Here is a 12,873-nt window from a genome sequence, read left to right on the forward strand (position 1 = left end):
TGGAAAGGAAAGCACTACTGATGACTTAGGGTGGAATAGAGGTAAGAGAGGTTACAACTACAGCAACAGAATCCACAAAGATGGACAACATAAAATGCTAAAAGAGTTTTCGGAACAAAAACAATTGTTACAAAAGTAAAGCAAAGAAGGTGCTATGGCAGTAAGGGAGTTTTGAAGAGAATGAAGCCTGAGGTGAGCTATAATAAAGTAATATGATGTACCAACCTTTAACAGTCCTGTCAACATAGTGTCAGCAGTCTACCTGTACTATATTGTGAATGTCATTAAAAAGAGAATATATGTTATCTTATGGAGAGAGAGAGTCAACCCATTAATTCAATCCACATGCCAGTGTATCCACAGTTTGCTGGCAAGGGGAGCCCCTATGGCAGAGTACAAGGGATCATAAAACATTCATTTTAGGGAAATGTGCAGATGGATGGCCAAAAAAAAAAAAAAGACAGGCCTCAAGGAACTTTAACCCATGACTTTCACACTGAATGTTTTCATAGTAGTTCATTAGCAAGAGGAGACACTGCACCACAGTATAAGGGGTCATAAAACACATGTATCAGGAAAATGTAGCTAATCTGCAGACTGCAAACTAAACAGTTGGAAAACAATACTTGAAATCCCCAAATAGTGTACAGACACTAAGAATAATTGCACGAGTCCACTAGACAACTGAAGGAGTTTGAATGATGACAGTACATGTATTTTATTTCAAACTGGTATGCGCAGTGATGTTTAGTTCATCTGCATTTTTTTTTATCAGTTTTGCCATAGGATGTGGAATGCTATTTCTCTTGGTCATATATGGCCATCTACATTGCTCTCTCCCAGTTGTTATGCAACGTACGAACACAGAATAAAAAGTTATGTACTCACCATAACTTTCCATTTGTGTTGTCCATTTTTATTCTTCCTCGACTGATGGTTGGGATCTGATACTCTGATCTAACTCAGCTGCTTCTTCTATGTCACAGGATCCTAGAAATCTCAACCTCCTCCTTTTACCCATAACGCCCCACAAACCTAATGTACCTCAGATCGAGTTTGCTACTCTCAGATGTAAAAGGCAGTGGTAGAACAGGAAAAAGGGAAGCTGGAGCTCAAACAATGAACAGAGGTTCCTATACAACACTTAGATCTCTACAGAAGCATACAAAAGGAGGGGGTAGGGGGTGGAGTGTTGTGGAAGAATGAAAATGGACAACACAGATGAAACGTTCTGGTGAGTAAATAACTTTTTATTCTGATGCTGTCATTTTCATTTATTCCTCAACTGAAGAGAAAGTCCCCAGCTAATGAAAACCCTTGGAGGACCTTAAGGAAGGATATTCCAGAGCACTGGTGAGCGAAATGCTGCTCTGTTCCTAGAGACCAAATCCAACTTATAATGAGCAATGAAGGTATGTGGATTAGCCCAGGTTGCAGCTGCACAAATATCATCTAAAGATGCTCTGGACCAAAAAGCTGAAGAAACCTCCACAGATCTCGTGGAATGGGTCCTAGGATGTTTTGATAAAGATAAAACCAGTTCAACAAAGACAAAGGTTATACAATCAGTCAACCATTTGGCCAATGTAACTTTAGAAACTGGACTGCCTAGTCTGGTAGGAGAAAAGGAAACAAATAACTAGTCAGATTTTTTGAAGTTCTTGGTTTTATGATGATAGAAACAGAGTTGTCTAAGTACATTGAATAGATGTAACATGTATTCATCTTTGAAAAGTTTGGAAAGAAAACTAAGAGATTAATAACCTGATTAATATTTGACTCAGAAGATACCTTCGGTTATCAATGACACCCTGTCTTTGTGATAAATTAGATAAGAAGGCTTTGAAAGACAGAGCCTGGAGTTCAGATACTCTTCTAGCGGACGTGCTAGCCATTACAAAAAAAGGTTTTCCAAAATAAAAATTTTACATTAGCTTTGGCTGACGGTTCAAAGGGAGACTGAGTTAAGGTTAAAGCATTATATTTAAAGCCCAAGGTGGAGCAGAATCTTTTAGTGGAGGCTTAGGCAGAAAGGCTCCCTTGAGAAAGGTCTTGCACAGTTTAGAAGAAGCTAAGGCAGAGTTATTTTCACCCAGGTGGAAGTTAGACATGGCAGCCAATTGAACCTTAACTGTTGAGAAACTAGCTCTTTCATTGAAGAAAGAAGCTAAGAATTCAAGGATCGCTGGAACAGGAGCTGAAAAAAAGTCCAAGTCTTTGCTGATTACCCAAAAGACAAACCTTTTCCATTTACTGTTGTAGGCCTTTCTAGTAGAAGCCTTATGGGAAGATGATAAAATGTGACAGACAGGGAAGGTACAAGAATCTTACCTGGTCTCTTAGGAATTGACTCAGCCGTGACTGGCTCCTTCCACTCCCATTACGAGACAAGATCAACAAGCACGTCAGCAGAACACCTAGATCATCCAAAACCGGCATCTGTTGGATCACTAGCTCCTGCAGCCCAATCTATGCTCCACCTGAGGAGGGAGTCTAACCACAGCTATCTAGCATCAATGAGGGGAAGAGATGGCTCCAAAAGCTTTGGAGTTGACTTCAAGACCACAGACCCAGTGCTGATGCTACGGCTCCAAGATTCTCAGGGCCGGTCCATTCAAGGGAACCACTGGAGTCAAAAAGACTATAACCTTCGGGTCCAAGAAGAGACCCCCAGAGATCTCGGATCCAATGGCTCTGAAACACAAGGGCGGATTAGAGAAAGAGAAATCAAATGGAAAGTGGTCCGTCATCAGCTCTCAGGCTCAGAAGGGATAGGAGACAGAAGAATCCCCAATCTGTATCTGTGCTCTGAGAAACCTCCTCTTCATCCTGTCCCGTCTGCTTTGGAAAGGTTTCAGAAGAGAGGAGGTTGTGAAAGGAGGTCTATAATACCTTTGAGGTGACACCTCAAGGAATGGAGAGGGGAGCCTGGATGAAATCAGATCCAATAGCACAGGAGGAGTATGAATCTCTGGAGATCTTGCACTACGAGGTATCGAATTGGACACTGGTGGATCCGACTTAAGACCATGCAGGGAGCTCCATGGAAGGAGCCGAAGCTAAAGTTGTAGGAAGCTCCAGACATCTGTTTCAAGCCTCCTTGTCTTTGGATAGAGGATCACCTTTAGGTTTGTCAGGCTTCTTAGGGGTCTGAGCCCCAGCCACTGAGGAAGCATATTTAGAGGGCAAAAGACCCTACAGAATTAAGTTATTCTTTCGATCAATCAAGGCCCCTGACTTGAAACCAGAGCAGATATCATACTCAGTATCAAGGTGGGCCAGATCCAGATAATAAACACATTACCTGTGTGCATCCTAATTTGGAATGTTATGCCCACTGGAAATAAACTTAAAACCCAAAGGTTTTTTTGACATCTTGACAGCTAACGACAAAAAGATGTAATAACAAATAGCTCTTAGCAGAAAGAAAAAGCCCTATCTAGCTAAACCAACCTACCATTTTTTTTAGAAAAAGAGAGGTAAAGAAGAAAAAACTACCAACAATGGCAGCAAAAGATACTCAAGGAGTACGAGAGAATACCAATAACAGTAAGCAGAACTATTGAAAAAAATGGTAAATTAGATGTGAAAAGCTAAAAGAAGTACATTATGGGAGGGAGGAAAATTACAGGTAAAATATCAAAAGTAATAACTCGTGAAAAGCCCAAAAAAGAGAGCTCCAAAAATTTATACCAAAACTCCAGAGAGCTAGGGATCCACATCAGAACCAACTAGCAGCAAACGAGAACTGAGGGTACGTTAGGTTGGTAAGGCATTATGAGTAAAGGGAGGACCTCGAGAGTTCTATGCTCAAGAAGCAGCAGCCGAGTCGGTTCTGAGTATTGGATCCGAACCATCAGTTGAGTAATGAATGAAAATGACTTCAGATAGAAAAATTATATTCATTCTCAGTCATGCCTATTTTTTGATCATATCACAGTTCAGACGTGATTAACAGACAGAGATGAAAAAGTGAATCAAGCAGAGGGCACTACATGAGGTGAGAAAATACAGAATGAGCAGCATGGAGATGGAAGCCCACATCTCCCAACCTCCTAACTCAACAATGGCAGAAGAATCCAGAAAAAGCCCCAGCTTAACTCCCCCTCTCTACTTCTGTTTTCTCCCTTTCTCTTTATACATAGGCATTTCTTCTGCCTCAAAACTTACGTTCTACTCAAATGATATTAAACCACCACTGTCGAAGTTCTTGAAGTTTGTTTATTGAATTGATGTAAATAATGTATATACTTAGTTATCCTGCTCAACTATTAATATCTTTCTTCATTGACTTAAGAATTTTTATCTCTGTATAATCTCCATATGTTGAATGCACAAGTACAAAGTTGTATGTATAACTACTTCTTGCATTTTATCTTGTAAACTGTATTTTTTTTCTGTTGTATTTGGAGCTTTTCTCCACGGGTCTCTACTGAAAATGGGCCACAAGCCCAGTTGGACTAACCCAGTTAACAAATGTCAATAAATAACAAAACAAATAAATATTATGATGCAAAATGCCACCCCCCGAAATAACTTGTGTACTTGTGCATTGATGATGGGAGTCCTTGCTTTTAGGAGAATGGAATACATGATAGAAGAAAAGAGAAACACACATGAATGAAAATAAACCTCTGCCTTTGGCAATAACATTCTATACACCAGGGTATTATTAAGGCATGCATGGAAGCACTTATAGAAAAGATGATTGACACCTATCAGGAAGATGTTATAACAGTGTTGAAAAAAGAGAACATTGGAAAACAACATACCAACCACAAGGGATTACAATCATTTTGTCAGTGTTTCACAATATACACATCACTGCATGAGAAGGCTGACCCATGAAAGCTGTAACATAACATTTCATGAAACACTACTAATGTATAATATAGATTATTCAGTTTACTACTACCAGGCATAGCTCCTTGGAAATTAACCATTGTCTGCCTAATACATTTTCAAGAGAAGTGACAGAAGAATGTACAATCAGCATGTCATAAATAAAGAAGTTATGTCCTTACCATAACGTTCCATGTGGAGTGTTCATCTCGCCTTTGTTCTTACACATGGGTGTCGGAGCCGATCCTCGGCTCCGAGTCGGCCGCTTAGCAAAGCTTTGCATCCAGAAGAAGCTCGAGACCAACCTACCTCCCACAATTCCCTCTGCCTTTACCTCAGATCTAGTTTGCAAAGAAACACCACCAGATCCAGCAATAACAATGTAATCACCCATAAAGAATACATACGTATACACAAGGAACGTAACTAGCTCAAGCCAGTAGAAAGTACAGTTGTGTACACCTACCATAAATGTAGATGTTCGAGTGTCTTCACTGTTGCAGTCATAACTGTAGGGTGTTCCTGCCGGCAGGCAGCCCGAGGTCGGCCAGAATCCCAAAGTCTGGGTCCGGCATCGGCTGTTCCAGCAAGTACCCTGACGTCAGAGTGTAGAGGTACAAAGCCGACAGCCGACGCCATCTTCTCCAGCCTTTCTTGCCCCAGATGTCAGAAGCTCCCCAAAAAATCCAGTAGGTGTCCCAAAGGAATCACAAATACACCACAAAGGAAGAGAAGATAGAACAAACAGAAAATAAGAGGGGAAAGGTGGGAGGGAAACCCCGACTGCAACAGTGAAGACACTCGAACATCTACATTTATGGTAGGTGTACACAACTGTACTATGTTCTTCGTGTTTCACTGTTGCAGTCATAACTGTAGGGTGGAATCCCAAAGCTGTGAAGGAGGGTGGAGGTTATGCAGAAGAAGGGGCAGCCAGAAGACCCTGCAAGACAGCAGAGGCAAAACCTGCCCTAGACTTAGAATATAAAGGGAGATTGTAGTGCTTTGAAAAAGTATGCACAGAACTCCAAGTGGCAGCTTCCAAAATGTCCTTGGTAGGGACTCCTCTGAGAAAAGCTGCTGAAGTGGCTGCTGCTCTAGTAGAATGACTTCTAACAGTGCCTGGAAGCTGTTTCCCAGAATGAGAGTAACAAAACCGTATTCCATGAGCAATCCATTTGGAAATAGTTTGTTTTGAAATAGCCTTACCTAGAGAACTGGAGGTATAAGAGATAAGCAACTGATCAGATTTTCTGAAATCTTTAGTTTTGTCCAAGTAAAATCGTAGCTGTCTGTGTACGTCCAGTGAATGTAAAATCCTTTCCCCTTTGTTTTGAGGATTTGGAAAGAAAGTAGGAAGGTGAATAGTCTGATTTAAAGCCACCTTAGAAATCACCTTAGGCATAAAAGTAGGATTGGTCCTTAAGGCCACTCTGTCTTGGTGGAAAATAAGGTATGGTTCCACAGCCATGAGAGCTTGCAACTCTGACACCCTTCTAGCAGAAGTCAATGCTAATAAAATAGCTGTTTTCCAGGATAAGAACTTGATATCTGAAGCAGCAGCAGGCTCAAAGGGAGGTAAAGTAAGCTTCTCCAAAACATAATTAAGATCCCAAGCAGGAACAGGAGGTGTTCTGGGAGGTCTTAAATTCTTAGCCCCTCTCAAGAATTGTCTCACCAGCTGGTGAGAAAAAATGGGGGGGGATCTGTGTTGAAATGAGCCGAGATAGCAGAAGCATGAATTTTGATGGAAGAGAAGGAGAGGCCTTTAAGCAAAAGTTCAGAGAGGTAAAGTAAAATGGATGAAATGTCAGGTAGAAGAGGATCAGAACCTCGATCCCGCATCCAAATACAAAATCTTTTCCACTTGGAGGCATAAGATTTTCTAGTGCTAGGACGCCTAGCTTCCAAGAGAACATCCAAAACTTGTTTGGGAAGAGCAGAAGGAATCAAAGGCCTTTGTAGAGCCAGGCTGCGAGTCTTGATTTGAGAGTGTAGCATCTGACCCTGATGCTGGGACAGAAGGGAAGGAGACAGGCAGAATCCAAGGAGGTTCCAAGAACAGGTGTCTTAAGGTTGGATACCAAAACTGTGGAGGCCAATTTGGAGCTATCAGGATGATAAACTTGGGTCTGTCTTGTTTTATTTTCAGTAGCACCCGAGGAAGAAGAGGAGGGAAGGCATATCCCGAAAGATTCCTCCAACTGAAAGACAGGGCATCCACTTTCCATGCTGTTTTGTGGAAGGACCTGGTGCAAAATAGAGGTAACTGATGATTGAGATGGGATGCAAACAGATCTATCTGTGGACAACCCCAAACTGTTGTAATCCTGTTGAATAAGATGGGGCCCAGCATCCATTCGTGGGGATCCAAAAGATTTCTGCTTAGGCTGTCTGCTAAGAGATTTTGTTTTCCTGGGATGAACTGAGCTTGAAGATGCAGATTCAGAGATAGAGCTGTGTCCCATAGATTCATGGCTAGTCTGCAAAGGGGGTAAGAGTGGGAGCCCCCCTGCTTATGTACCACATGACTGTGGTATACGAATCAGATGATGTCCTGGTTGCAAAAGTTTCTGGAAGGCTAGCAGAGCATGTTGGACTGCCAACATTTCCTTCAGGTTGATGTGCCAGTGAAGATGTTTCTTTGACCAAGAGCCTTGCTGACAGTTGTCTAGAAAATGAGCTCCCCAAGCGTAATCCGAAGAGTTTGTGGTCATGATCTGAAAAGGCTGAGGCAGACGAAAGGGGTTTCCTTCGTTTAAAGCACAAGTCCTGGACCACCAAAGGAACTCTTTTTGGAGGCAGGGAATCAGAGGTATCATTGTATCCAGGCTGTGGTAATGCTGAGACCATACACTCTTTAGGAACCATTGAAGTTTTCTCATATGAAGCCTTGCATTTGGAATCAACAGGATGCAAGAAGCCATGTAGCCCAAAGCCTGCAGGAATTTCCTTGCAGTGAGCAGAGTCAAAGTAGCCAAGGTTTTGAAAATTGATGCCAGATGTACTTGCTTTTCTGGGGTCAGGAAGGCCTTTTGCAAGTTTGTGTTTAGAAGAGCACCCAAAAAGTTCATTTGTTGGGAGGGGATCAAATGTGACTTTTTTGTGTTCACTGAAAAGAAAATCCCAGTAGTAGGAGGAGACGCTGAACAAACTGTAGATGTTGAAGTAAAAGATCCTTGCTGTCCCCCTGGATAAGGCAGTCGTCCAGATAGGGGTAAATTTGAATCCCTTGGAGTCTGCAATAAGCAACTACTGGAGCCAGGCACTTGGTAAAGACTCTGGGCGCAGTAGATAAGCCAAAGGGTGCAGTAGATAAGCCAAAGGGCAGTGCGAGAATTGAAAGTGTCTCAAGCCTGCCTTGAATCCGAGGTATTTTCTGCGTTCCTGTCTGATGGGAATGTGTAAGTAGGCCTCCTTCAGGTCCAATGTCACCATCCAAGCATCCCGGGAGAGCATGGGAAGAAGTTGTTGCAGGGTAAGCATCTTGAATTTTGGGATTTCCAGAAAAGTATTTAATACTGAGAGGTCCAGAATAGGTCTCCATGCGTTCTGTTTTCTTGGGACCAGGAATAGTCTTGAATAAAAACCCTTTCCCATCTCTGGGTGTGGAACAGGTTCTATGGCTCTAATGGCCAATAAAGCGTCCACCTGATTTAAGGCCTCTGACCACTGATGTTTTGGCAGATCTGGCCAACCGTAAGACCTTGGCAGAGTATGAAAGTGGAATTTGTAGCCTTTTAAAATCACATCCAAAACCCATTTGTCCTGGGTTATATGCGTCCAATTTTGGTAAAAAACAGAAAGTTTTCTTCAGAGAGGAGCTGCCAGGCAAAAAGGACCTGTAGCCCAACAAAGGGAGTCATTGGGTCTGCTTCCTTTGTGATTGAGGTCTGTCTTCTCCCCTTCTAGGTGAAGAAGCAGTCCACTGTCTGGACCTATAAGAAGCCTGTGTCTGCGCCCGGCCTATAGACCGTCTATATCTTCCCCTTTGAGGCCTGTCAGAAGTGGGAAAGGACCAATTTTTGGAGGGCCAATTCCTAGAAAATCTAGGAGGCTGAACTTGTAAGAAATCTTTGACGGTCTGCATAGATTTTGCTTTTTCCTCCATCTTTTTAATAATCTCCTCAGCCTTGGATCCAAATAAAACATCATGTTGAACAGGGGCATCTAACAGTTTTGCCTTAACCTGCTCAGGTAAATTCTGCTCCCGAAGCCAAGCATGTCTCCTGATAACAGTACCAGAGGCTGTGGCCCTACAAGAAGCTTCCAAAGCATCAAAACCACAACGTAAACTATGTTTGCTAACTTGTTCAGTTGTATGCAAAACATCCTGTAATTCCTTGTCCTCTGCGCATGCAGGAAAGGTAGAAAGCCTTTGCTTTAAAACAGACAAAAGAAATTGCTGATACTTAAACATATGAAACTGGCAATTTAAAGCTCTAATAGAAAGAGTAGCAGAAGTATAAACCTTTTTGCCCCACCTATCCAAGGCACGAGAATCCTTTTCAGAGGGCATAGGATTTTTAGATGAAGCGGCCTTAGCAGCTTTAGAACCCTGAGAAATAGTTTCAGGATCTGCAGAAGGGTTCTTAAATAAGAATTGATGGGAGTCAGGGACTCTGTAAAATCTATCAGGCTTAGAAGGAGCAGGCAGCAGGGAATCAGGATTCAGGTTAGCTTCAGAGAAAGCATCATCCACAATATCAAGTACAGGAGGAATAGCCAAAGGTCTGTGTTGAGGGAGAAGGAGAAATTCTCTAAGCCTCTTCTTGGAGGCAGAATAATCCTGACCTTCCCAATGAAAATGCTCAGGGGGAGAAGCAGAGGGAATAGAGTCCTCTGCATCCGAATCCTCATAAGGAGGAAAAGAGTAATCCTGGTCAGAGGAAGAGACAGAAGACACAGAAGCCTGATCAGAGGAATCATAAGGTAAATCCTTGTCTAGGCCTTTTTTCAGGCGGAGGGTGAGAAAGTACAGTTTTGTACCTACCATAAATGTAGATGTCCGATAGGAATGCATCTGCAGTCCTTACAAATGGGTTGTCCTGTCGTCAGGCAGCCCTTCGGTCGGCCGGATTCCAAAGTCTGGGTCTGGCTTCGGCTGGTGTCGCACTTCACCCGACGTCATAGCTGCAGTTATTCGGGTATAAAGGCATCAGCCGACGCCATTTTCCTCAGTGTTTCTTGCCCCAGATGCCAGGTGCCCTCTTGGAAGGCTAAATTTGGCTATATGCCAATGATTCCAAATAAGAGAGAGTAAACACAAAAAATAAGCATGTATGTACATATATACAAACAAATACACCATAATAGATCCCCCCCAGCTAGCTATAAGGTGGGCAAATACCCTAGGAGTACCACAGAGGGGAAGGCGGGTGGGTAATCCTGACTGCAGATGCATTCCTATCGGACATCTACATTTATGGTAGGTACAAAACTGTACTATGTCCTTCAAGGATGCATCTGCAGTCCTTACAAATGGGTAGAATACCATAGCCAAACTAGGGGGGAGGTAACAGGAGAGATTATGGTGTAGTTAGAATCCCTTGCAAAACAGCAGAGGCAAAACCTGCTCGGGATCTGGAGTATAAACGTAAATTATAATGCTTGGCAAATGTATGCACGGAGGTCCAAGTAGCAGCCTCTATAATGTCCTTGGTAGCCACTCCTCTTAAGAAGGCTGTGGTAGCGGCTGTAGCCCTTGTAGAGTGAGGCCTGATGTTTTCTGGAGTTTTCTTTCCATGGTAAGAGTAACAAAATCTAATGCAATTTCCTATCCACTTTGAGATTGTCTGTTTTGAAATTGCTTTTCCTTCCCTTCCTGTTGCATATGCTACCAGTAGCTGGTCAGTTTTTCTGTTGCTCTTGGTCCTGTCCAGGTAGTAGCGTAACTGTCTGTGTACATCCAAGGTATGCAGCAGTCTTTCTCCCCTGTTCTGTGGGTTGGGAAAGAATGTAGGTAGGTGGATAGCCTGGTTTAAAGACACTCTGGATACCACCTTAGGCATAAATTAAAGATTTGTTCTCATGGACACTATCTTGATGGAAGATCAGGAAGGGTTGTACTGCCATTAATGCCTGTAGTTCAGAAACCCTTCTGAAGTGATTGCCAGCAGGAAAGCAGTTTTCCATGATAAGTATTGCATCTCTGCTGTTGCTGCTGGTTCGAAAGGAGGAAGTGTCAATTTTTCTAGCACAAAGTTCAAGTCCCAAGCTGGCAATGGTGGTTTCCTAGGAGGTTTTACCATTTTTAATTCCCCTCAGAAACTGTCTGAGCAGAGGGTGTGAGAAGACTGGAGGATACAAGCTGTATTCTGCTGAAATAGCTGATGCATGTATTTTGATGGAGGAATAGGACAGGCCTGAGTGGAAAAGCTCTGCCAAGTATTCCAGGATGCTGGCTATGTTTAACAGAGACACATCTTCTCCCCTTGCAGTACTCCAAATGTTATATCGTTTCCATTTTGCTGCATAATTCTTTCTTGTTGAGGGTCTGCGAGCCTCACGGATAATGTCTTTAACCCTTTGTGATAACTGTGGGTTAACTGATCTTATGCAATGTTCCAGGCAGTCAGTTGCAGAGTTTTCAGGTTTGGATGCAGGTTGCTGTAGTTGTTCTGTGTTAACAGTAATGGAACCAGGGGTAGTGTCCATATTTGTTCCCGAGACATGCTCCTTAGTAATGGGTACCAATGTTGCCTTGGCCAGTCTGGAGCTATCAGAATGATCCTTGGACGGTCCTCTTTGATCTTCAATAGCACCTTGTGCATCAAAGGAAGTGGTGGGAATGCATATGCTGTCAGGTTCTTCCAACTGAAAGATAGGGAGTCCACTTTCCAAGCAAGTGGGTGGTACGTCCTTGTGCAGAATTTCTTTAGTTGGTGATTGTGTGGGGATGCAAATAAGTCTATTTCTGGGAGTCCCCATTTTCTTGTAATGGCTTTGAAGATGTCCGGATGCAGCATCCATTCGTGGGCATCCGTGGTAGTCCTGCTTAATATGTCTGCTAGAATGTTTTCTTTTCCTGGTACAAAAATTGCCTGTAACTGAATGTTGTAGCTCAGAGCCACATTCCATAGGTCCAGTGCCATCCGGCATAGAGGGTATGAATGTGTGCCTCCCTGTTTGTTGATATACCACATCACTGTGGTGTTGTCTGTCCTTATCAACTGGCCTTCTTGGAGGAATGGTCTGAATGTCTGGATTGCCAATTTTACTGCCAGCATTTCCTTTAGATTTATGTGTAGGTGCAACTGGTCTTGAGTCCATAAGCCTTGTATGCACTTGTCCAGCATGTGGGCCCCCCATCCGAGGTCTGAGGCGTCCGTCGTGATGGTTTGGCTTGGTGGAATGCTGTAGAAGGGCAATCCTGTGTTTGATTGGCAGGCCTGAGCCCACCATAGGAACTCTTGCTTTAGGCATGGGATTATTGGAATTTTGGTTTCTAGGCTGTGCTTGTGTTTAGACCATAAATTCTTTAGGTACCACTGTAGCTTTCTCATATGCAGTCTGGCATGAGGCACCAGTATTATGCAGGATGCCATGAAGCCCAGGGCTTGTAGTACTTTTCTTGCTGTAAGATGGTTCTGCTTTTTCAATGCCAAGAAGTAGAGTGGCAGTTGCTCTTGTTTTTCTACAGTTAGGAATGCCATTTGCTTTGTTGTGTCCAGTTCTGCACCCAAAAAGGTTATTCTTTGGGATGGTATCAGTCTTGACTTTTTTATATTGACTGTATATCCCAGGGCTTGTAGCAGGTAAATGACTCTTCGTAAGTCTTCTGTTAGCTTGTTTGTGCTGCCCGCTTGTATCAGGCAGTCGTCCAGGTAGGGGTAAATTTGTATTCCCTGAAGTCTGCAATGGGCAATTACTGATGCCAGGCATTTCGTGAATACTCTGGGTGCAGTAGATAAGCCAAAGGGCAATGCTGAGAATTGATAATGCTCTGATCCTGCAAGAAATCTGAGGTATCTTCTGCAATTTGGTCGAATGGGGACGTGCAGGTATGCCTCCTTGAGATCTAGAGTTACC

The 12,873-nt window shown here is 43.0% G+C and overlaps 1 protein-coding gene across 1 annotated transcript in view; it reads right to left on the reverse strand.

Annotated features, from left to right (window-relative positions):
• Positions 1-12,873, reverse strand: part of LOC122814292 (SSX family member 2 interacting protein) — a 1,175,977-nt gene that overhangs the window by 33,283 nt on the left and 1,129,821 nt on the right. The gene's annotated exons all lie outside the window — the stretch shown is intronic.

The sequence above is a fragment of the Protopterus annectens genome, chromosome 10.part0 (assembly GCF_019279795.1).
Source record: "Protopterus annectens isolate FY-2018-M chromosome 10.part0, PAN1.0, whole genome shotgun sequence".
Lineage (NCBI taxonomy): Eukaryota > Metazoa > Chordata > Ceratodontiformes > Protopteridae > Protopterus > Protopterus annectens.